This window comes from Macrotis lagotis, chromosome 3, assembly GCF_037893015.1.
Source record: "Macrotis lagotis isolate mMagLag1 chromosome 3, bilby.v1.9.chrom.fasta, whole genome shotgun sequence".
Classification (NCBI taxonomy): domain Eukaryota; kingdom Metazoa; phylum Chordata; class Mammalia; order Peramelemorphia; family Peramelidae; genus Macrotis; species Macrotis lagotis.
In genome coordinates, this window is record NC_133660.1 from 169917543 (window position 1) to 169941382 (window position 23840).

The 23840-nt window shown below is 33.8% G+C and overlaps 1 long non-coding RNA gene and 2 pseudogenes across 1 annotated transcript; all 3 read left to right on the forward strand.

Moving 5' to 3' along the window:
• The first annotated feature begins 949 nt into the window (after window positions 1-949).
• On the forward strand, window positions 950-1693 carry LOC141519247 (actin filament-associated protein 1-like 1; annotated as a pseudogene).
• LOC141519248 (actin filament-associated protein 1-like 1) lies at window positions 1694-2978 on the forward strand (annotated as a pseudogene).
• Window positions 2979-5141: 2163 nt separating this feature from the next.
• On the forward strand, window positions 5142-23840 carry LOC141516326 (uncharacterized). Its single transcript, XR_012476662.1, has 3 exons — window positions 5142-5339; window positions 11732-11775; window positions 23715-23840. It is a non-coding gene; the product is annotated as an uncharacterized LOC141516326 (long non-coding RNA).

Sequence of the window (23840 nt, forward strand, 5' to 3'; positions counted from 1 at the left end):
GTTTTTAAAAGACTGAAGGGAAGGTAGAGCAAAAGAACTACACTAATGCAGAAGAGAGGAAGTAACAGGTAGGTGTAAATTTCATTGTAGTGATGGATGTATAAGGAGAAAAGATCAAAAACATGGAGGAAAAAGTAAGGCAAATGGGTTATATATACATATACATACATATATACATACATACATACATACATATATGTATGTATGTATTATGAGGGATATAAGTCAATCAGGGAATCTCCCACAATGAAGAGTTTTGGGAGATATACATGTTGAAATATAATGGAAATATTCCCTTTTCCAATTTGGAGAATATATAGGAATTCTGTTGCTGCTTCCAATTTGCTCTTTATTAGCTGCATAAATCTAAAGAGAATCTATTGACTTTGAATCTGTCAGAGTGGCATTCAAGACTGAATATGAATTTCTAAGGACCTGCAGGCAATGTGAGAGCCCCAGATGCTTTCTCAACTGTAGCCAGTAAGAAGCTTCTAATAGTTATCTTTAGTGGTGTTCTATTTTATTCTTCCTGAGATTGGAAATCACAATAATCTTGTGAGATTAGGAATATGGTTCAGAAGTAGAGTCCTTGTCTAATTGGGTCTGTTGAAAGTAATTATTTCTCTGGGAGCAGGGGGTTGGATGGTGCATCCTATCTAGGGATGATTATATTTGGGGCAGCCAGGGCTGGAGGTTGACACTTGCAGACTTGCTGGAACTATTTCAGCTTTAGCTGAGGAGACTGGAAAGCATAAATTTCCATGAAACTGAGGATGAGGATGAGCCTGGGCTCAGTGCCTTGGTCCTATGGAGAACACAGTGCTGGAGCAGTTCCTTCCCGAGTTTACAGATTTACCCAGTCTTCTGGACCATAAGCACTTGAATGAAAAAATCTTGAAGAAAAAAAAATGACTGTCTCAGGCAGTCTGAAGAATTTACAGCCTCCTCTATGAAAGGATATGCCTTACATGTATATGAAAGAACAGACTTGCATTCTGGACCTAACTATCCTATAACCAGGATTAATGGGGAAAAGAAGAACTCCTATAATGAATGACCATTTGCAGCTCATATGAAGCCCATGATGATGAAGGAGAGGTTAGAAAGGGAAGCAATTAACCCACCCATAACCTTCAGAGAAAGCCTCTATACACCTGAAGAAAGACTGTAGAATCTGTGCCTTCCTACAATGTAAAAGAGGTTTTGTTCAGTGAACCAAGCAACTGACTCTTATCAGGGATACCCAACTGTTGTATTACAAAAATTTCAAGGACCACCAGCCCCACTTGAAGGTGCCCCTGGCTATCTATGATGTGATTTATGTGCCCAAGGATGGATGTCACAAGAAGCATGAGCTACACTTCTATCTGGTGGTATAATGAAAGAATGACTGAAGGTTATCAAAGAATTGAGTAAATCTAGTAATGAAGCAGATGGATCAGAGGATCCCAAGTCTCCAGTTTCCCAGTGCAAACTGGATCTAGACAAGAGATTATCTCCAAACAGATTTCACTCAAATAGCATCAGCACAGAAGAAGGCTGTTCAACCAATACTCACTGTGAGCCAACAGACTCTGGGAGAGTCAAGAAGAGAAGGCTCGAAGAACTGAAGGACTCTGTCAGAAGTGCCACTGACCAGAAGATCAACCAAATCATTAACTTCTTCAAGAAGTCATATGCTGTGATTATTTGAATGTCTTGGGAAACCAGTGCTGGAAGAAAATTTTCTTCTAAGGCAACACATTTTATTATTTTTTGTTTGTTTTTGCAAGGCATTGGAGTTAAGTGACTTGCCCAAGGTCATGCAGCTAGGTAATTATTAAGTGTCTGAGGTCAGATTTGAACTCAGGTCCTCCTGACTCCAGGGCCAGTGCTCTACCCACTGTACCACCTAGCTGCCCCAGCAACACATTTTATTACCACAAGTTCAGACTCATGTGAATGCCATTAACCTTCAGAACTGTGAGGTGGTGCCAGACTTCGACCCCAAACAGCCATTTACTTTCCAAATTCTCTGAGGCTGGTAGGAATTTCTCTCTTGGAAGCCAACTGTTTTGAAGATTTGAACAGCAGATTGAGGCTGTTGCTGGCTGAGATAGGCTCTAGATTACCTCTTGAGTCCCTGCACTCTGACTATGTAGATGTGAAGACAATAGCTAGCATTGTTAGTGCTGGGTGACACTCCTTTTATTTGCAAGATGTTGTCAGGACCCATGGTCTGAACCTAAGGTGTATAATGAAATCTATCTATGAGAAAATATAGGACAATGAGCCCAAGAGTTAATGTGGGGCCCAAATGAAGAGGTATGCCTCTTCCTGCAGTGAGAAGTGACTCCATGAAGACTCACAAAGTCTAGCTCTAAACTGCCAATGTCAATCAATATAGGTATGGATAGAATCTGACAGAAGATGATGCCTGAAGGTACTGGATAGAAAAGGAGAAGCTGCAGACTGAGAAGGGTTTGATCCAGAATGAGTTGCAAAAAGAGAAGAAGGAGCTAATGAGCAGTGCAGAGACACAATGGATGCAGAAGAAAAACTAGTGATATTAAAGACCCTGTGACTGAAGAAGGAGAGGAGGAGAGCTGAAGCAAACCCTGGCAGGAGGACCTGCTCTTGGACTTGCTGTGACCAGTCAATGAAATACTGGAGAAATAGCAAATAGGTCCTCCAGTCTAGAACCCTCTCCTGTCAACTGTACAACAGAACTTTGGAAGAGGAGACCATCTATCAATGCTTCCAGCTAAGGAAAGTGTTTTAAAAGGTCAAGGAATGGAAAATGAAGACATCCTAAGAGAAACATGAGAAATATAACCTCTGGAAAATACCAGCTTCTCTAGTCTAACCTTACAGCCCCATTTTTCCTTAAGTATCAGAGAAAAGTATCACTATTTGGAAACATAAGAACACCACTTTCATTTTCTATGTTGGCATGAGGGGTGGTAGCAGAAGGGAAAGAGAGGAGGTACCTTGCCAAAAAGAACACAAGAGGGTGGGGGGGAGGATGGAGGGAGTAAAATGCTAGCTGTGCAAGCAATGGAATGAGGAAGCATTTGCTACTTTGATGGATGGGGGGATGAAGATTTACAGTATTTCTGGACTATCTGAATTGGCCATTTTTTCATCTGAACAAGCAAGAAATCGGTGAATAATCAACTTAATTTGGCTCTCATTTCATTTCTTATCTCTGAAATGACATAAGGAAACAGTAAAGCATATAGAATACTGTAATAAGGATAAGCTCCTCTTTTGACACTGTTAAAGTGTCCTGTGGCACTGGGTAGCAACTGGAAGCCAGTCTGAGCCTGAATACGAAGAGGATCTTCTTCACTGCCAGATATCTGTGATCTCATAGCTTGAACAATCCCTTCTATTTTATCGATGATCATCAATGGCTACAGTTTTCTTGTTCACCCTTCACACTTACATAATTCAGCTGATTCTCAGACAATGGATCTTATTCACCAGACCTGGGCTTGAAGTCTTTTCCCCTAACTAGGGTCTTACTAGAGCCTCTGATGGGCTGGCCTAGCCTTAAAGGTCTCTGGGTTACCTTCACATCATGAGAGAGATGACTAGGATAGTGGCTATGTTTTTAAATTTGGGTTAAAGTTATGTAGAATGTCATCCTTCATCTATTCCCTCTGGGAAATAGGACAGGTAGCCATCAGAACCTATTGTGCATGTCATCCACTAAATCTGACTTACATGAAACAAGGATCTGAAGAAGTTTTGAAAGTATATGTGGCTGGGATGCCCAGGCCAACTCTGAGAAGAGTGGTGCACATAAACAAAAGATTATGATGCTGTTGGCACTCTCATAAGCAGACACTTGTTCACAGACACACATTATGGCATCAGAAAGAACACAAGTTTGAAACCAGCCTCAGACACTTCGAAAGTGTGTCCCCAGAGCAGTTACTTAAAAAAGACTGAGCTTCAGTTTCCTCATCTTTAAAGTGGGTACAATAATAGAAGCTACTTCATAGGGATTTTGTGAGAATCAAATTAGATAAAAAGGTTTTTTTTTAAATATTGAAGTGCTTATATTTATAAACTTTTATTGTCAACTCTGTAACTTATAATCTATATTACTTTAGGCAAGTTCCTTAAGTCTACAAGCTTTATAAAAATAAAATAAAGGGCTTGGGTTAAATAAGTTCCTTCATACTCAAAATACTATGACATTATATACTCCATAGAAAGATATGAGTCAATAATGCAGGTGTTTTAATATAGTGAGTGTACAGATAACCTTCTTCTCATGGTCTCCATCCTAACACCCATCAAATGGGTTGCCTGAGAGGCCCTCTGCCAGTTAATCTGTTGTGAATGGGAATAGAAATCTGCTTGAAATAAGTTCAGAGATTTCTCTTCTTTCATCTTGATGTAGAACTCACTAGGGAATAGGCCTCCTCCCCTTTTTCTTTCCCAACTTTTCTGTAAAATAGTCCATTGCCAAAGGTCAAAGAAAGTCATACCAAGTGTGAGTGTAAGAATATTACAAAGTGGAGATCTTCAATGTTGAGCTATCATACAGACTGTGCCACAAATTACTTTTAAAACTGTACATACTTTAAAGATCTCTTATGTTTTCCTCCAATAAAGATAAAACTATATAATTAAAAACAAGAGGAAAAAAATAAAGTGACTACTTCTCTCAGTGTTTCTGAGGTCTCCCAAAGGAGTTGGAATTCTAGTACTCTTGCTCAGATGCCTACACTGGTTAACCAATTAACATTGCCCAAATATCAATTAGTCAAGCATATTTACTTAGGTTTTACAAAGATGTATTTATTGGGATGGGCAGCTATATGGAACAGTAGATATAGTACTTTGGCTAGAGAGAAGATATAGCTTTGTGAGTTCAAATCCAGCCTCAGAGTCTTGCTAGCTGTGTGAACCTGGGCAATCCAGTTTGTCTTAGTTTTTTCATCTATAAAATGAGCTGGAAAAGGACATGTCAAACCATTCCAGTATCTTTGCTAAAGAAATCTCCCAGAGTCACAAAGCCTTCAATATGACCAAAGTAACTAAACAAAATATATTGGGATAATACAGCAATGAATAAAATATTCCACATCACAATCACTACCACAGGACGTTTTTTCTCTGCCACCACTAAACACCTGTAGAGAGTAAATTTAAATTTAAAGTGACAACTTTAAAACATTTTTTAAAAGTATGAAATATATTCTTTGTACAAGTTCATATAGAGTTCATGGAAAAGTGGGAGCAAGATTAGAGAACAATTGTGGGGAAAGTATTCCTTGAAGGTACTGAGTAGACAGAAAGTCCCTTTTTGTTCCTTCATGAAAGCTTCATGAAGTATGACTTAGGTGGGTATTTTTGTTGACTTTGTGGGCAGATCCAAAATTTCTTTTCCTCAGGGATTCTATCCTGTTTTTAATATGTCTCTTAGCACTCACTACAGTGGCTATTACTTCTGAGGGATATAGAATTTAAAAATGGAAATGCCAACCTTTTAACCCTTGAAAGCATATCAGCTTTTCTTTCAGTTAAAAGACTCAGTTTAGAACCTAATTCTCTCCTCTCTTAATTCTAACCTCTTCTTCAGCAATTTCCTTGTGAAGTTGGAAGGGCTGTTATTGATTATCAGATTCTGATTGACTTTCAGTTTTGTATAAACCCATAAGAAATGAAATATTCTTATGAACTCCTATATAGCATTATTTTATCTGGCTATTTAAATCACTTCACTCTTCTCACATTTTTTTTACTTAAATATGATGTGTAGCATCTTGTTAGTAACAGTAATCAGGTATGGAATATAGAGTACCTCTATCTTATATATCTATTATGTTATTTGAACTTTTTAAAAATTCTGATGAAAAGTTGCACCCAAAGAATAGGAAGTGATATTTTAAGATCATACTGGAAGTAGGTTTATAATATAATACCCTAAAGATTTGTGTTTAACTCTCTGTCGCTTGAAATTTATATTAATAACTTAGAAAAATTCAAAAATCACAGGTAAGATTATCCAATTTGTAGCTGATAAAAGTTAGAAGGTATAGTTGCCCCTTTCAAAGTCCCATCAGACATAAAACTTCTAAAAAATTCCCCAACTAGTGATATCTTCTCAATTGTTTTGTATTTACATTATACATATATTATTTACTTAAATGTTTACATTAAAGCCTTTTAGAGCAGAAAAAAAATCATTTCATTTCCATCTTTGGATTCCCAGCAACTTGTACAGTATCTAGAATACAGCATCTACTTAATAAATGCTTCCTGATTAATGATAAGCTGATTTATTCAAGCCTATATATCTGGATTTAGGAAATATTTAAAAGAGATAGATTAAGGTAGAATCAAAGTTAAAATTTAAAACATTTAGTACACAATTATAAACTGGTAGTCAAAAATTCAGCTTTACAAGTACCACTAGGTAAAGGTATGACTCAGCAATAGTTCATCTGTGAAAGATCTCATGAAGGTTAGGAGAGTGAAAGATCTAAATGATTTTAAAGCTTGATATGAAAACCCTTCAAAATGGTGTTAAACTAAGTTTAACCAAAGTGAAAAGGTTTCAAATATTAGGTAATTGTTAATTCACCTCAATTTGGTCACAAACAAATAAGGAGTTATATTGTGTTAGACACTACATTTCAGGAAATATGTTGAAAAATGAGAGAGAAGCAATGTACTACCCTATAGTGCCCACTTAACTTTGTGTATGAATCAATTCATTAGGTATGTAAGCATGTCTGTACAATAACACACACACACACACACACACACACACACACACAAAAAACACAACCACCAACACCACATTATATTTAGAATGCTTTCAAAACAGTTGCCAAAACAACACATTTCCCCTAAGTTGTTTTATGAAGATATAAAAATTGTATTTTTAAAAATATGAATGAAATCTTAAAAAATCATAACTGTTAAATGTCAAATCTTTGAATTTCAGAATAGAAACAAAAAAATCAAATTGAAGTGATTGTCTTTAGTCAGCATATTGTTATGTGTAGAACAATAGCATTAGAATTAGAAGACATTGTTCAAATGCCAGATCAAGAATATGACAGCTGTGGGACATTGGGCACATCTCTTATTTTCTTTGAGCCTCAGGGCTCACCAAGTACCTAATTTTTTGGATGGTTATAAGGAAAGAATTTTTCCAGCTGAAATGCATTTTTGGAACCATATCATGGGCAAGTCAATAGAAAATAAGGATGCTATTCCACAAGATGTTTTATCCTACAAAAATGAGTTATAAAAGAAGTTTTGATGTATTTGTTTTTGGAAATTTTACCTTTCCAATATATAAAGGAAAGACTTAAAAACTTAAGACAAGAGCTAAAATAATTAACATACTAAGGCATATCATCCTAAAGACCTTCTTAAATATACCTTATAGTTTCATATGAAACATGTATAGAAAGATAATCATTATTATAGTATATGATTGTTGTTAATTCTGCAAATCTACTAGCAACAAAACAATGACTTAAAAAATTCATAGAAATATGAATTGAAATTATTATATCAAATCATATATAAATGTTATTAATTATCAAATTGTATGTAAAGTTTTATTTCTTTGAATCTATTTTTGATTTTGCTTTATCTGAGAACAGGATGGAAAGGCCTAACTTTTTTACTTCAGCTGAAGCATAATATAATTTGCTCCATCCTTTTACCTTTATCCTGTGGGTATCTCTCTGCTTCAAATGTGTTTCTTGCAAAACCTTTTCTAGGATTTTGATTTTTAATCCATTCCTCTATCTGCTTCCATTTTATGGGACAGTTCATGACATTGACATTAACAGTTAAGAATACTTATTCTGTATAACTCCATGCTATCTTTCACCATTTATATTTTTCTCTTTCTTTCCTCTTATTCCTCCTCAGCAAAGGTTTACTCCTTTTATCTTTTATCTTTTCTTTTAAAATTTAAATTTCAGTTTATTTTCATTTATACATTTGCCTTCCCTTTTAGCAGTCCCTTCTTCCCTTTCTTTCACTTCTCTGCTCTGGCCCCTCCTGCCTTCCCTGTAGAGAAGGATGAATTTTTAAATTTAAATGTAAATATATCTTATTCCCTCTCTGAGCTAAATCTATTGATTAGAATTTACTCAATATTCACCTTCTCTTCTTTCTCTCTAAAATTATAGATCTTTGTGACTCTTCAACTGATGTTATTTATCAGTCATGTAGTGTTAATCAGGTACCATCAATAACAGCTTGATTAATTGTTATACTAGGCGTACTATCAAAGTACAATCACAGATTTATTGATTGATAAGCAACATTGCTTCAAAGTCCCTAAGTTACATCCCCTCTTCTGTATCAATAGTAGTATTCTTCTCAAGAGTCTTGAATTATATCACATTATAATGATTTTTTACCTTACCCCCTTTTCAAGTTCCCTCCAAGAATACACAATCCTCATGAGCCAAAATGTGATCCAAAGCCAAATCATTTCATGAACGATTTTCACCTCTTTCCCCAAACTTGCTTTCTCCCACACACCCCCTTTAGCTCTCCACTCAGGGTACTTAACCCCTTGTTAATTAAAGTATAGATTAAGTTCAACCCTGATTTAATTAACTGTAGAGTCTCAAAGTTTTCTAAGTACCGGGATCTAAAGGTCTCTTTTAAGAATTTACAATTGATTATAAGATATGTGAGATACTCTCTCAGGACTGCCCAGCTTATGATGCCCTCATCAGAGAAAGTGGTAAGCATTGTGACCCATACAGAATTAAAGTAGGTCTAAGGAAACTAAGACACTTAAGTTTAGAATAAACAACCTGCTTTTCAAGACAGTCAAGACAACTGGTGATGACTCTAGATGTAGTGATTAACCTTGGTATCTTCAATATCTAACCAAGCTCTACATTCTCTACAACTCCTGCTTCAGCTACCCTCATTGCCGTTGAAATAAATTATTCTTATTTGCTCATTCCAACAAGGGAACTCTTCACCCCCAAACTCACTGATGGATTTGAGACTCCTTCAGCTACCCTCAACCTGGTTTTGCCCATCTGCCAAACAGTTTACTGTAGTTTGACTGGAGTGCATCCTACAGCCTCTTGGAACCAAAGTTGAGAGTTTATTGGATGAAATTTATCTCTATTTATAATTTACTTTTTTGAATCACTATTATCAGGTAAATTTATTTTTTCTTCCCTCCCCACCCTGCCTCAAAGATGGGTACTATTACATTAACACACACACACACACACACACACACACACACACACACACACACAAAATATTATTTTCCAGTTCTTTCTTTGCATGCATATGTTCTTTATGCTTCATGTTATCTTTTCATTTCCTTTGGGTATTTATAATGATAAAATAATTTATTCATGCAAAGTTGTTCTTAAAACAATATTATTGTTACTCTATATAAAGGTCAATTGGTTTTATTTATTTTGTTCTTCCTTATTTCATGCAAGTATTTCCATGTTTTTTTCTTTGAAATAATTTAGTTAAACTTTTCTTATAGCACAATAATATTTCTATCATAATCATATAACATACCTTGTTCAGTCATTCCCAAATAGATGGACATCCCTGAATTTTCTAGTACTTTGCCATTACAAAGAGAATTATCATAAACATTTGGGTTTCTTTCCCTTTTCCCTAATGATCTTTGGAAATTAAACCCAGTAGTGATTATGATTGGGTCTAAGAGTATAAGTAGTTTAATTGCTCCCCAAAATAGTTGAATCAGCTCATAATTTCAACGAGGATAAATTAATGTCCTAATTTTTCCACATGGTCTCCAATATTTGGCATTTTCCTTTTCAAACATTTTAGCCAACATAGTAGGTGTAAAATTATATTTTAAAGTTACTTTAATATATATTTCCCTAATCAATAATAATTTAAAGCATTTTCATATATGACTATAAATTGTTTCAATTTCTTTACCAGAAAACTGCCTGTTCACTGAATTTGAAAAGGGATTTTGGTGCACCGATACATAACTTTGTGCTTGTGCTAGATAGAAATATGAAGCTACACAACCCCTATGATAATAATGCATGGCTAAAGTGAAAAGAGAAAATTTCATCCTAAATCATTTATTTCTGAAAAGACCTTCAATAATTAAAAAACTGCAAATTATATTGATTTTAGTTGAAAGAAAAGCTGTCACTGTTCAAAAATTATGCTATATTTCATCATTTTTATTCATAATTAAAATACTTTTAAAGAACTTAACATTCTTTATCAAAATTGTTGGGAGATGTAATAGTATAGCAGGAGTAATATAGGGAGAAATGACATATCTACATTCTAAAGATTGTTTTTAATAGAGGAAACTTGAAAAGGATAAGTCTAACTTTATTATGTAAATATATGTGCATTTTTCAAAGTACACAATATAGATTGTTTTTCAAATAACAAACAAAAATGGGGAGTTTATTAGGGACAGAAAAGGGAAATGAATTAAGATATAATATGGTATAAAAAGAAAAATAGAAAGAAAATTTTAAATGTTTCAAATTAGGAATAATCATGTCCTTAGATTCAAATATACTACTGAGAGATAATTTAAAAAGAAATCCACAATTGTTATTTAATGCATTTATCATTTTTCCAAGGAAATGCTTTTCCCTCAGAATGAATACTACAAGTTACGTTCCAAATATGACACATTATTCTCTCTTAAAGATAAATAAAAACTTACTCACAGCAGAAAAGGATTATTTTGCTTTAAAAATAAAATTATTATCACATTTCAAAATAGAGTAAAGGTTTCTGTGGAACAAAAACAAATGTCATTTGCATGACTACAGGATGTTCACTAGAATTTAGATTCATATTAGAAGTAGGTATGCATAGCCTGTAGCAGATAAATAACAAAGAGGATAAAACACTGGCCCAAGAATGAGGAGGACTTGAATTCAAATTCAGAATTTTCTAGGTATATGATTCTAGGAAAGTCACTTAGCCCCAATTGCTTTCAAAAGGGAAAAAAATATTGAAGGATGCTGAGTACAAAAACCTATATGGAAAAAGCAGTGACAAAATAATTGGAAGAGTGATAGGAAATTATATTAACCAAATTTTGTTCCAAAGAAGAGGAAATAAAATATACCTTCTCTTCTTTGAAGATGTGGAAAATTAGAGATGCTTCACACATTCTTTAGTGTCATTAAACTAGTTTTCTTATTATTCCTAACACTAAGCAATCAATACTCTAACTCCTTGCCAAAGGCTATCCTCCATGTCTGAAAAAATACTTCCTTATTCCTTAGAAAACATACATCATCAATATCATCATCATCATCATCATCATCATCATCATCAATAGCATCACCATAACTAATGACATATTTATTGGGGTTAAAGTTTTATAAATCATGTTTGCAAAAAATGCTTTTAATGAAATCTGGCAGTTAGTACCATTTTGATTTAATAGATGAAAAAAGAGGAGGTCTAAAAGATTTCCTCACAAGTTTTCCTCTGAATTAATCCTTTGTCTTGGATAGCAATATTTTAAATTATTAATTGTATTATTAGTAATATTATTAATTAAACATATTGATCATTAATAATATTAATAAAATAAACATTAAATAAAAAGCAACATATTTCAAAGCAGAAGAATTGACTTTAAGTTTTATATCTATCAATTATTAACTTTTTTATCTCTGATAATTCATCCAATCTCTTTGGAATTCAGTTTACTTATATAACTGAGATAACATACTTTTTACTATACTCACAGGCTAATTGTGAATCCTGAATGAGATAAGACATGGACTCTGCTATGTAAGTATGAAATTCTATTATGATAGAGTATTGCTAATACTTTTTTGTCTTTTCTTACATATTGGATTAAAAATATCTTCTTTTTAAAAGAAACCTTCTTTAGTCCACTTTTACATCCTCCTATTTTCTTCTAGATGTGAAATTATACTAAAAACTTGATTTGTCTTGGAGATGTGTGCATCGTAAGCAGACAGAAAATTTTTGCATTTCCTCAGCAGTTCCTTTGTTCTGCTTTCACACTGCAAAAAGAGTTCCAGGATATGTTTTCCATAGACATTTAGCTATATGGGAATATTATTGATTCAGAAACTTGGCAGTCATGTGAAGATAGAAACCACTTGAAATCACTCTGCTTCAAATATCTCCTGCCTCTACTTATTCCTCTCCTTGTGATTATAAAGAATGGGGGAAAAAAGAGAATAGAGAATAAATGCTAAGAAGCATGCAACTCTCAGACTACATATAACTCACAAATGCTTTTCTTTCATTTTCTTACTCTTAGCAAGATAATTTTTAAATAAAACATTTAATAAAAGTATCAGTATAAAACACTATTCAAACATCCACAAACCTTACCAAAAGTGAATATGGATTTGTATTATACTTGTTCTTACAAGTATCACAGTTAAATTGTTTCTGACACAGCTGTTTTAAATCCAAAGAGTAAACGGTAAAGAAAGATAAAAGGGGAAAACCTCACAATATGTAGTTGTTTGTAAAAAATTATTGCAAAGAAATAAATCTGCTAAAGTAAAAATGTTTTTCAAATGCTCTCATTGAAAATATCTTCTGTACATGTATAGTCCATTTTTTGAAGAATTAATAAAAACAAGAATATTTATATCTAGAATCAATATATTTGCAAAACATTTTACATATGTTATCTCATTGGATATTCATATGAACCCTGTACCCTATCTGCTACTAGTATTTCCCTTTTACAGAGGGTGAAACAGATGTAACAATATTTAATAATTTTGCCAGAGTTCATTCAATAGCTTTTAAGAGCCCATGGAAGAATTTGAAGCCAGATTATCCTGACTTCAAATACAATACTATATCCTTTCTAAAATTCATAAGGAATTGCATCAAATTTATAAGATAACAAGTCATTCCCCAATTTGATAAATGGTCAAATGATATGAACAGGCAGTTTTCAAATGAAGAAATTAAAGCTATATATAAGCACATAAAAATGTGCAAAATCACTATTGATTATAGAAATGCAAATTAAAATAACAATGAAGTTTCATCTCACACTATTAGATTAGTCCAGATGAGAAAAAAGGAAGATGATCAATGTTGGAGAGGTTGTGGGAGAATTGGGGCATTGATGCATTGCTGGTGGAATTATCATTGGATCCAACGTTCCTGAAGAACAATATGGAACTATGCCCAAAGATCAATAAAACTGTTCATATACTTTGATCCAACAATTCCAATTCTAGGACTATATGCATAAGAAGTTGTAAAAAATGGAAAAAGCCCTACATATTCCAAAATACTCATAGCAGCCCTTTTTGTTGTGGCAAAGAATTAGAAATTGAGGGGATGCCCATCAATTGGGGAATGGCTAAACAAGTTATGGTATATGAATATTATGTAATACTATTGTTCCATAAGACATAATAAATGGGGGCGGCTAGGTGGCGCAGTGGATAAAACACTGACCCTGGAGTCAGGAGTACCTGGGTTCAAATCCGGTTTCAGACACTTAATTACCTAGCTTGTGGCCTTGGGCAAGCCACTTAACCCCATTTGCCTTGCAAAAACCTAAAAAAAAAGAAATAATAAATGGTCAGACTCAAGAGAAGCATGGAATGATGTACAAGATCTGATGCTGAGCAAAGGGAATAGAGCCAAGAGAACAATTTGCACATCAACATTATGAGATGAACAACCTTGATGGAAGCAACCCCTCTTGGCATTCCAGAAAGCTAGGACAACCTTATTTGACAGCTTATGGATTTTATTATCCACAGCCAGAGGAAGAAAAACAAAACAAAACAAAATACACAGAAAAAAAAACACCCCTACCGAATCTGATGAACATTTTATAAAAATTATCTCTTCTATATCTCTTTCCCTTAATCCTAATTCCTCATGCAAAAAACTACTAATTTGTAAATATGTTTAAGAAAATATGTAGGGGGGGGGCGGCTAGGTGGTGCAGTGGATAGAGCACTGGCCTTGGAGTCAGGAGTACCTGAGTTCAAATCCGGCCTCAGACACTTAATAATTACCTAGCAGTGTGGCCTTGGGCAAGCCACTTGACCCATTGCCTGGTAAAAAAAAAATATGTGGTAAAATGCTAACCTGACTGTTCCCAACTGAGGGGAGGGGGGGTGGAAAGGGAAGCTTGATGGAAACTTTGTAATTTGAAAATATACCTGTACAAATGGATGAAATTAATTTTTTATAAAAGTTCAATACTCTAGCCACTATACTAGATGCCTTACTTAGGAATCAGATAATGGATTACCAGAAACTCATTTTCCAAAAATCTGCAAAAGCTGTCAAATTATGACTCTAGCCAAAATCTAGAGGGGCAGAACACAAATAAAGACTGAGTGATACAATTTCCCAGCCCAAGACAACTTAGAAGTTCTGCAGGAAAAGTCTCTTTGACCAGGACTGAGGGTTGGAAAGAGCTACAGCACAGCCACAGCCACAGTTGCAGCACAGTCAGGCCCAGCACCTGGATACGTGGTGGGGGGTGGGGGTGGGTTCCCACCCTCTTGGCCCAGGAGTCATCATAGACAGCCAGAAGGAGTGGTGAGAGAACTCTACCACACCAGAGTGAGTGCAGAATGCATCTCTGGCTTCAGAGCAGCTCTATGGTGAGAATTTGTAGCAGATGTCAACAGAGCAACCAGGCACATCCAGAGCTCTCAGTCCATAGATGGTAAGGGGTCAGGGAGACTGCAGAGGTCTCTCTGCTCTCCCTGGGACAGGACTCAGCTGTTTGCCCACACTCAGATCCAGGTAGCAGACTGGGCTTCCATGCTATCATAACAAAGCAGGGACCCTCCTCAAAGCTCCAGGGCAGAGGGGAAGACGATGATCATCCACATCCCAGAGCACAGGCAAGAGACCAGTCAAGGCCTCTCATAAGAACCTGGAGGAATTAAGATGCTTTTGGGTTAACCCCCCCAAAAACCCCAAAGCATTGGAAGTGTGATAAAGCAGTCATAGTCTGAGGAAATGAGCAAACAACATAAAAAAGAACTGACCAGAAAAAAAATCACTTTGATCCCATTGAGGATCAAAATACATACTCAGACGGTGATAAAATTGAAGCTTCTCTAACCAACCTCCAAGAGAAATAGAAAATAGGCTTAGGCTCTGGATGAAATAAAAAAAAATCTTTGAAAAGCAATTAAGGGAGGAAAAGGAAAAATTGGGAGGAGAACTGAAAGCAATGAGGATAAATCATGAAAACCAAGTTGGCAACTTGGTGAAAAAAAAATGCAAAATCATACTGAAGAAAAGAACATATTAAAAACTAGTTTAGGGGTCAGCTAGGTGCTGCAATAGATAGAGCAACGGCCCTGGAGTCAGGAGTAGCTGAGTTCAAATACAACCTCAGATACTTAATAATTACCTAGCTGTGTGGCCTTGGGCAAGCCACTAACCCCATTGTCTTGAAAAACCAGTTTAGGCCACATGGAAAAAGCAAAACAAAAGGCAAATGAAGAGAAGAATGCCTTATAAAGCAGAATTGGCCATCTGGAAAAGGAGATAAAAAAGTTCTCTGAAGAAAATAACACCTTCAAATTCAGAATGGAACTAAAGGAGGCTGTTGACTATCTGAAGATTCATAAAGGAAAAAAAATTATACCCTCCCAAAAAAATTAGAAGAAAATGTGAAATATCTCATTGGAAAAACAACTCACCTTGAAAACAGATCAAGAAGAGATAATTTAAAAATTATTTGGCTACCTGAAAGTCATAACCAGGAAAAGAGCCTAGATTTCATTTTTCAAGAAATAATACAGAAAAATTGGCCTGAGATTCTAGAGGATAAAATAGAAATTGAGGGAATTCACTGGTCACCTCCTGAAAGAGATTCCCAAAAGACAAACTTCGAGAAATATTATCGACAAACTCCAAAACTCCCAAGTCAATAAGAAAATACTAAAAGTTGCTATAAACAAGCAATTCAACTACCATGACTCTATAGTCAGGATTATACAAGATATGGCAGTATCTACATTAAGAGTTCATAGAGCTTGGAATATGACATTCCAGATGGCAAAAGATCTTAGTTTACAACTGAGAATCAACTACCCAGCAAAACTGAAAATCCTCTTTCATGGAAAAGATATACTTTCAATGAAAAGTGGGACTTTCAAATTTTCCTATTGAAACAACCAGAGCTGAACAGAATATTTGGTCTCCAAGTACAAGATTCAGGGGTGCCATAGAGGGGGTAGATGAGAAGGACTAATTATGAGGAACTTAATGATGCTGAACTGCTTGTATTCCTGCATGGGAAGAAGATACTGATAACTCATATGAACTTTCTCATTTATTAGAGCAGTTAAAAAGAGCATAAGACAAGACACAGGAAGGAGCTCAAATAATGGCATAATATAGTAAAAAATAGAGTCAATGGGTGATAAAGGTAAGTACTGAGAGGAAGAAAAAGGAGAGGAAGAAGGCACTAAGATACTTTACATAAGAGTCAAGAAATAAGCTTTTACAATTGAGTGGAACAGGAACAGGGGTAGGAGAGGGGAAATGAGTGAGCCTTCATTCTCATCAGAAATGGCTCAGAGAGGAAACAACATACACACTTAATAGGCTATAGAAATCTCTTACCCTAGAGAAAAATGAGAGGAAAGGAATGGGACAATGAGGAATGAGGGGAGGGAAAGGGGAGTAGATGATAGAAGAGAGGGAAGATCGAGGGAGATGGTACCCAGATCAACACACTTCTGAGCAGAAACAGGGTGAAAGGAGAGAGTGGGGGAAAAATGAGAGTGGGAAGGAATAGGGTGGAGGGAAATCCAGCTTGTAATAGCAACTATGGGAAAAAATGTTGAAGCAACTTCTCTGGTGGACTTATGATAAAGAAGATAACTCATCCCAGAGACAGATCCATTGGAATCTGAATGCAGACAGAACACATACACACTTTTTTCCCCCTCTCATTATTCTCATCTTTTGGGGGGGGTGTTATGATTAGTCTCCCAATAAGAATATTGTGATAATATTAAGTAAATAAACAAAAAAAAAGGAAAAAAGGAATCAGATAATGATTATAGCTGTAATGAATTTCAATGTCCTCTTAGTGGCCTTAATTTTTTATTTAGTACTATTAATATGCTCCATTGTTTTGGAATATTTCATTCCTTGGAGGATCTTGAATATTAATAAATATAGCTTGAATATTAATAAATATAACTTTGAAAGGCTACCATGGCAGGGACTGATATAATACGCAAGATGATATTAGTGTCATTTAAATGATGAAATTCAGAGTGGAATGCCTGACCTGCTAAAGTACAAATAGAAGCAATCACTTCTACATAAGGCACCATTTTGAAAAAACTAAAGGATTAATCAAGAACTTTTCTGAACTGATTCATATTATGAACTTTATCATTATTTCTGCTAAAACTCAAAAATGAAAGCATCATCTTAGAATTTGACTAATAACTAGATGTTTAAAAAATACTTTTGGTATTTTTTCCTCTTTGAGAAAAAATTATTATAAGATAATTTTTAATTAAAAGCAATGTTTCTCAGCAACATAGAAACCTGAATTTTTGATAAATTATCTTGTCATTTGATTATATATATATACATATAATTATATACAAAAATATTTATAGTAGTTCTTTTACTGATGTCAAAGAATTGAAAATCGAAGACATGTCTATTAAATTGGGTAATGGCTGGACAGGTTACTACTTGTGCTATGAGAAATAACAAACCAGATGCTCTCAGAAATACCTGGAACGACTTACATGAACTTATTAATGCAAAGTGAAATGAACAGAACAAGGAGATCATTAAATTCGGCATTAGTAGTACCATATTTTGATCAGCTATGAAAGATTTAGCTATTCTCAACAATACAATGATACAAGACAAATCTGAAGGATTAAATAAGAAAAATACTATTCATCTCCAGAGAAGGAACTGCTGGAGCCTGAAAGCAGATCAAAAAAGTATTTTTTTTATTTTTTATTTTTTGTATATGTTTTCTTTCATAATATGACTAACCCAGAAAAATGTAATTTGTATTACTTCTAATTATTTTTATTTTTAAGGCAATTGGGTTGACTTGCACAAGGTCACACAGTCAGGTAATTATTAAGTGTCTGAAGTCAAATTTGAACCCAGCTCCTCCTGACTCCAAGGCCAGTGCTCTATCCACTGTGTCACCTAGTTACTTCTTGACTTTACTTCTATAATGTATATAAAATTCCTTGCCTTTTCAATGAGGAGAGAGGGAAAGAATTTGGAACTCAAAAATTTAAAAAAAAAAACCCAAACATTAAAAACTGTTTTCAATGTAATTAAAGAAAAATAAAATAACTTTTTAAAAGGATTTCTTCTAAATTGCTTTCTTTAAAATATCTAACCTTAGCAATGTGTTGTTGTACAATGAATAGAAAGTTCGATTCACATTCAGGAAAACCAGTATTCAAGTTTTAGCCTTGACGCATACTGACTGTGAATCTAGGAAAATCATTTTAACTTTATCAGCTCAAACAAATTAAAGGAAAAAGTCCAGTGAAATAACTTTGGAAGTAAAGGTCATCTTATTTCTACAGCTGTCTACAAAGGGAAACTAGATTGGTCTGACTATTCAGTTCAGTCAAAATAGTTACCTTATTAATGTAAGTGCTCTTGTTGTTTAATCAGAACAAATATTTATGTTGATAATTCCTATAATTTTATCCATTATTTACAAATTTCTCTGCATCACCTAACTAAATGGACATGTAATTCTCTGAATTTGAATTATGATATTACCTTTCTTTTAAATGATGGCTATATAAAAGGAAGTCAGAATGTGCTTTTTCACTATTTTAATTGAGGAAATCCTGATTCTCTCAGTAAATCCTGAGAAAGAATTCTCCAATGTAAATGTCTCTGGAACATTAATTTGGAATAACAAAGACACTGGACTACTCTCCATGTATTAGAGGGTAATCAGTCCTGGTTTGTGGTAGAGACACAGCATGCATTAGGGAGAGCTTGGCATCCAACTGTAGCACTAGATGAAATAGTTTACCACCTGGGGAGGTCTGAAGCATTATTTTGGAAATGTTGATTTGGTGCAATCAGTGTTTATGGCCAATGAATGCTTGTTTGAATAATTTTCTCTCCAGTAAATAAAGCTGTGGCCTTTGTCCTTCCTAATAACAGTTCTGAATTTAAAAAAAGATACATGGATGAGTGAGGAGGTATATTATCAGTGAGAGTGGCTAGAATTTCTCCAGGTTTAGGACATTTTGCATAAAATGGAATTCCCACTGAAGACACAAAGTGACCCCCTGATAGTTTTCATTTAATGAAAGTTTCCAAGTTTTAAATAAAATGACTTAATGAACAAAATATGGACAAAAGAGGCAAAATACCATAGCCCCAGTCCTTTTTGAAGATTCAGATGCCAACTGGAGAAAAAGCCTCTTCGTAGCTCATCTGGCTGTTTGGCAGAATCTGCAAGCAGCTGTGTTGGCTGCCTTCACTAGCTCATGAGATTGTCAGACGGCACCACAAATGCCATGTGCCCTGCCTCACTTAGCCTGAATGCCATTTCCATTTGTTCTACTCCTTCTGATTTTGTGATTGTTCTGTGGGAGTGTTTTACTGCAAAATGGTGAGGTTTTTTCACCCAAGATAAATATTTTAATGCTCCTATTTTCTTCTTCCATTTCTACATTGTCATCTTTCGTTATTGTCAGATTCTTTATTAAGAGTCTGATCCATAAGAGGTAGAACCTTATTCAAAGTGACATTAAGTTGAATTTTTCTAATTTTTAATAATCTTTCACATCTTTTATTTTAGAGATAACAAAACTACATAATATATAATAACATAAGACAGCTTTTAAAAATTGAATATAATAAGCCTTGATCTTCATTTAAATACAACAGTTTCTACTCTGAATACAGATAGTATTTTCAATCACAAGTCTATTAAAATTTTCTTTGATTAATCATTCTCCTGAAATGGACAAGTCATCATCACCCCATGCACATGTTAATGTGTACAATGTTCTTCTGGTTCTACTCATTTCATTCAACATCAATTCATGGAAGTCCTTCTAGGCTTTTCTGAAATCCTGTCCCTCAAGATTTCTAATAGAACAATGCTCCATTACATACATATGCCACAATTTGTTCAACCATTGATAAGCATGTTCTCAATTTCTAATTCTTTGCTACTATGAAAAAAGTTGCTATGAATATTTTCTTACTTTGTGGGGTTTTTGCCCTTTTTCATGATCTCTTCAGGATACAGACCCAATAATGGTATTGCTGGATCAAAAATTATGCATATTTTATTGTCCTTTGGGCATAATTCCAAATTGTTCTCCAGAAAGTTTGGATCAGTTCACAACTCCTCTAACAATGCATTAGTGTCCCAGTTTTCCCACAACTCTTCCAACATTAATCATTATTCTTTCTAGTCAAATTGACCAACCTCATAGGTGTGAAATGTTATCTCAGAAATACTTTAATTTGCATTCATCTAATCAATAATGATTTAGAGCAGTTTTCATATGACTATAGATAACTTTTATTTCTTTGTCTGAGAATTGCTTTTCCATATCCTATGGGGAAGTGATGTTTTTTTTTTAAAATAAATTTTACTCTGTTCTCCATATATTTAGAAATGAGTCCTTTGTCAGAAACACTAGTTGCAAAAATTGTTTCCCAATTTGCTATATTCCTTTTAATCTTGCTTGAATTGGTTTTATTTGTGCAAAAACTTTTAATTTAATGTAATCAAAGTTATCTGGTTTGACAATGTTGTCTGTCTCTTTTTGGTCATAAACTGCTCTCTTTTTCCTAGATCTGACAAGTAAGCTATTGCGTTTTCTCCTAATTGACTTACAATATTATCTGTTATGTCTAAATTCTGCACCACTTTGACCTTATCTTGGTCTCATGTATGAGATATTGATGTATTCCTCATTATTGCAATTCTATCTTCCAGTTTTCCTAGTAGTTTTTATTGAAGAATGAGTTCTTATCCCAAAAGTTGAAATCTTTGGGTTTGTCAAGCAGTAAATGACTACAGTCATTTATTCCTGCATCTTTTACACATATTCTAGTCCACTGATCCACCACTAGGTTTCTTAGCCATCACCAGACAGTTTTTGATGACAGATGGTTTATAATATAATTTTAGATCTGGTAAGGCTAGGCCACTTTACTGTGCATTTTCCCCCATTAAGTACTTTGATATTCTTGTTCTTTTGTTGCTCCAGATGAATTTTGTTACAATTAAATCTAGTTCATTAAAATAGATATTTGACATTTTCATTGACATGACCCAACTAGGTAATTTGATTTGGTAGAATTGCCTTTTTTATTCTATTAGCTTAACATAAACAAGACCAAAGACCATTTTTTCAATTGTTTAGATCTTCCTTTATTTATGTGAAAAGTGTTTTGTAATTGTGTTCATACAGTTTCTGGGTTTGTATTTTATGTTGTCTCAAATTATTTTATGTGGTATTTCTCTTTCTATCTCTTTATGTTCTATCTTTTTAGCAATATCTAGAAATGCTGAAAATTTCTGTGGGTTTATCTTATACCCTGAAACTTTGATAAAATTGCTAATTGTTTTCAGTAAATTTTTAGATACTTTTTAGGGTTCTCTAAGTATAACATCATATCGTCTGCAAAGAGTGAGAGCTTTGCTTGCTCATTCTCAAATCTAATTCTTTCAATTTCTTTTTCTTCTCTTATTGGTAAAGTTAACCATATTCAATAGCAGTGGTGATAACAGACATCCTAGTTTCAACCCTGATCTTACTTGGAATGCTACTAACTTATCCCCATTGCACATAATGCTTATTTATGTTTTCAGATGGATACTGCTTATCATTTTAAGGAACAATCAATTTATTTCTATGCTTTGTAGTGCTTTTAGTAGGTTGGGTCCTATATTTGCTCAAAAGTTGTTTTGGCATTCATTGAGATAATCATATGATTTCTCTTAGATTTCTTATTGATATAGACAATTATGCTGATAGTTTTCCTAATATTGAACTTCCCTGTATTCCTGATATAAATCCTGCTTGCACATAGTGTATTATCCTAATAACTTGCTATAATCACTTTGCTAATTCTTTCTCATCCTGGTTTGTATTGATATTATTGGTGTCATAGAAGAAATTAAGAAGAGTTCCAACTTCCCCTATTTTTTTCAAATAATTTATACAGAACTATAACCAATTGTTCTTAGAATGACTGAAATCACTTGTGAATCCATCAGGCTCTGAATTATTTTAGGGACTTCTTGATGGCCTGTTGAATTTCTTTTTTCGGAGATAGGGTTATTTAGGTATTGAATTTCCTCTTTTAATCTGGACAATTTATGTTTCTGTGAATATTCATCCTTTTCACTTAGATTATCTAATATATTGACATACAGTTTGGCAAATTAATTCTGAAATATTTATTTCAATTTCCTCCTCATTGGTGGTGAATACACCTTTTTCATTTTTTATACCAGTAATTTGGTTTTCTTCATTTTAAAAAAGCTAATTAAATAAAGGTTTAGCAATTTTATTAGTTTTTTCATAAAATCAACTCTTGGTTTTTTTATTACTTCACTATTTTTCTTGCTTTCAATTTTATTAGTTTCAACTTTAATTTTCAGATTTTCTAATTTGGAATTTAACTGGAGATTTTCATTTTTTTCTCTGACTTGTTTATTTCCATGCCCAGTTCATTGATTTCTTCTTTCTCTATTTTATTCATGTAAGCATTCAGACATAAAATATATCCTCTATTAAATGCTTTGACTCTATCCCATAAGTTTTGGTATGTTGTCTAGTTATTGTCATTGAAATCATTAATTTTGACTGTATTAAATTTAAAAGTTTTTGCACTAATGAAACTAATGTTGAGAAAATTAGAAGGAAAACAGAAAGCTAGAAAACAATTTTCCACATATAGGGTTCTAATAAAGGTCTAATTTCTAAACCATATAGAGAATTGCATCAAATACATAAGGTTGAAAGTCATTCCCCATTGATAAATATGCAATTTTCCTTTTGAGTTTTATATTTTCAATTATGTTTTCACCTTATAATCTTTTTGAAAAATAAACTAGAATTTTTCATTTGAAAAGTAAAATCTGCCTAAACCAATAAATTTAGTCAAATATATATTTTTCTTATTCAAAATGAAAGCAAATAATGTAAATCTGAAATCCTGTTCTGTTTACCACTTTGAAAGACAGTTTGGGTGATTTTGTATGTTTAAGACAATAGTTCCCTTAAATTATATTCTAAAAATAATATTCAAATAATTTTACATGCTTTGACAGAGTTCTTTCTAAACAATTTTGACACAGATTTTTATTTCAACTCACATTTGTGTATGTTTAATTTTAGAAAGAACCCACCAAATATCTAAATTTCAGATGATAATAATAATATTATAAAAAAATTTTGTTATTTTTAAAACATTGAATTGAATAATAAAATTATAGAGGCATATATAATTTGTGAATTTATTTTGTTCTGTTTTGCTAATTTTTTTTTAAATTCCTTATATTCCTAAATTGTAGCAAGCCTTTTCTTTAGGCTTCTCACTCCAAAACAATTAAAGGATATAAAAATTATCTTCATAACTGAATGTCAAGAAAACAGACCTATATCACAATCTAATATATACTAAACTTACAGTGTCACACAGAAGTCATTTTGATATTCTATACTTTCTGTGTTTTTCAGCGCACCTCTGTCTCAATCACATGTGAAGAGCAAAGATACCAAAATGAAGATTTGGGCTTGGAGACAACTAAAAACATTCTGTCTCTCTTCAGCCATTCCAACACCAGTTAAACCAGTAATGTACAA